The following is a 3,154-nucleotide window of genomic DNA, read 5'->3' as shown; positions in this document are numbered from 1 at the left end:
CATCACTTCTCTATGCTTGTAACCCACAAAGATGATATCCTTCATCAGTTCACCTTGGTTGCATTGGAGACGCAGTCGTCTTTCACGTTGGTGCAATTTTATCACACAATTGGCTATGAACCAAATGTTTCCTCGAAGAAGGATCGACGTTGGTACTAAGAGCATAAGTTTTGTATTGATTTCTAAGCCTTCTCACAACTTTGTCTTCAGCTCCCCTGTAATTTTATTTGTCCAGCTATTAACTAAATATGTGGTCAGACTTTGATTAAAAAAATGGTGTGGACTAAAAACCAGGATGGACATAGTAGCCCTCCATTTTTATTTACTCTACATATTATATTTGACTGAAGTCAAACTTTATAAAGTTTGACCAAGTTTAGGCCGAACACAACAAACCATAATTATTGAGAGAGGGCAAACTGTACATACTCTCATACCTTTCCAATAATTGAAATTAAAATTCTTTATTTGTACACACTCTCACACGTTTCCAATAATTTGGCGCTTGTGTGGTTGTTCACTTAAGGGAGGGTAGTGTACCGCACGTGAAGGACAGGAAGTGCGGCAAGGACGCGTGGATCGTTAGTTCATTGGAAGTAGTAGTTTTCTTCACTGGTACGTTAAATAAAGAGTTTCGTTTCGTACTTACACAATTTAAAATGATTGTTATGGAGAGAATAAGAAACTACTCCACTATATATTAGTAGTATACACGAGTATTATATAAGTAGTAGTACTATATAAGCTGGAGCCTCAGCGCTTGTTCGCTAGGGTTTGCACTCTTCACACTCTCGCCGCACTAAATATATACTCTCACCTTCAATTGCACGCACACACATCCTAACGGGCAACAAACTTGTGCCTGTTTAGATTAAATAATTAGATACTGACTCAGTTATCTCCCTGACTCAAATAACTTCCGTGGCGGTAGGGATTTTCGTTACCCACTAATATCTAGCCAGGCCGACTCGGCGGACATCGGCGATCACCGGCGGATTCAATCACTTATGATCTTCGCTGGATTTAATCCGCAAGATAGAGGAGCGTGCAGCTCATCTTGTGGCCATCGAAGCACACCCTATTGGGAGGTGAGCTGATTGTTAATTTACTGATCTATCTGGCAGCAATGAGCTGATTGTTTCCTTCACATGCATCTACCACCTCATGCCACTAGTTTAATCCTTGATATTCCTAGTTTTCTACAAGCGATCCAAATTATATCTGCCGCTGGCCGATGGATCAGAGAGCACAACACGATGTTGATTGGAATCAGAGGTCAACGCGATTTGTTCTTGAACTTTCTATGCATGCTGATTCCGTGGCTAGATCTGTAACATCTTCCTATCCATTGATCATAATCCTCTTACTTTGCTTCCAGATCTGAAGAGTGGCATATGAATATATGATCCCTTTCAGGAGATGGGTCTCAATATCGTTTGCCGACGTTAATTCTGTGAACGGAAGAATATTTGTGTGCTCTGTGGTTGTTTCTATAGACTTGTGGCCGACGGCCTCTAGAATGGAAGAATCAGTTCAGTGGCTTCTGGTGGTCGATGGAGGCAACATCACTCGCGGTGTGCTTGTTAATCTCCAACGAATTCTCACGGTCATATGGCCAGCGGCGCCCAGCTAGCCGTAAACCTGATTAGCATACTTCCTAATTACTCCTGTTAGTGTATAAATGATAAAATGTATAGTTTTGTGTACAACTGTTGTCTCGTGGTATTACCCAACAAAAGGAGCAGTAGCTCCGATTGCTAAACTACTATGTAGAAAACTACTAATTTGATTCAAGCTAGAGGATCCTACCTGTTTAGTTGTCGAAGAGTGCACTATTTTTCTGAAATTGCTGCTTTAATTTTCCATTTGTAAAAGGGTACATGCATTTCCCTGCTTCAACCGGTGTTTCATTTTGCTTCGCACAAGCCTTGTGTGCTTCGTGTCATATAAAAAAAGTTAGTACCCCCATTTTTTATATGGTTTCTTACTCTCTTATTTATGCTCTTGTTTGCTCAGTGCCATACAAATTATACCTATATTTGCTCAATCTTCATTCTAAATACTCCTTAGTTTGTAGTTATTTATATTTCCAAGTGGATTATACTTCATTTCTAAGTAAACAATACTGTGAAGTATATTGATATAAATAGCATATGTTCCTTTACCCAAAAAAAGAGTCGCAATTTGTGGTATATACCCCATTAACAAACACCCCAAAAAAGAGTTGCAATATGTGGTATATACCCCATTAAAAAAACAGGGTATACTCATAGAAAAAGTATATGCTTCCAGACCAACATAGTAGTAATATATACTACTCCCTCCGTCCCAAAATAAGTGACTCAACTTTGTAATAACTATGTACTAAAGCTAGTACAAAGTCGAGTCACTTATTTTGGGACGGAGGGAGTACAATATAAAACATGTAGATACTCATATACAAAAGGTAGTATATACTCCTTACCAAAAAAGTAGTATATATTTGCCGTGCACAAATAATACATATTTGTATTAGAAAAAACTCTATAAACCACAATGCAGATAGCAGTATATATACTCTGTAAAAAAAGATTATGTTCTTCCATAAGAAGTTGTATATATATACTCACATACTAAAAGTATATGCTTCCAGACCAAAGAAAGGAGTATATGCTGCAATATGAAAAAAAGAAGTATATACTTACATAAAAAAGTTGTATGTACTCCTTGCCAATAAAAATTAGTATATATTTTCCGTGCACAAATAGTACAAAAAAAACTATATGTAAAAAAATATTGTACATATACTTGTATGTAGAAAAAGTTCTATATATACTACAATGCAAATAGCAGTATATATACTCCACAAAAAGATGATCTTCCGTAAGAAGTGGTATATACTACGTGCAAAATAGTAGTATACCTGATCGCAAAAAAAGAAGAAGTATATATCGGCCATGCATATCAGTCTTTTCTATAAAAAAAAAGTGAACTACCAGACTCGTGGTAGACTTGAACGAGCGCAACCTTATCCATTTAGGAGGATCCCTCAAATATCTCCATTTGTTAATGCATGCACGCTATAGAAAATCATTTATTCAGTCCGTCTAACAGCCGATCTAACAACCACTAGCCCGTTTAGCCTATGAGAGTACATACACTTGGGAGTATAAAA

At 37.3% G+C, this 3,154-nt stretch overlaps 1 long non-coding RNA gene across 1 annotated transcript; it reads left to right on the top strand.

The window, feature by feature from the left end:
- Window positions 1-785: 785 nt before the first annotated feature.
- On the top strand, window positions 786-1,968 carry LOC119324196. The gene is made up of 3 exons (XR_005156808.1): window positions 786-1,088; window positions 1,196-1,275; window positions 1,379-1,968. It is a non-coding gene; the product is annotated as an uncharacterized LOC119324196 (long non-coding RNA).
- Window positions 1,969-3,154: the final 1,186 nt, after the last annotated feature.

This window comes from Triticum dicoccoides, chromosome 6B (genome assembly GCF_002162155.2).
Source record: "Triticum dicoccoides isolate Atlit2015 ecotype Zavitan chromosome 6B, WEW_v2.0, whole genome shotgun sequence".
Classification (NCBI taxonomy): Eukaryota; Viridiplantae; Streptophyta; class Magnoliopsida; order Poales; family Poaceae; genus Triticum; species Triticum dicoccoides.
This window is presented reverse-complemented; position numbering and strand designations above follow the sequence as displayed.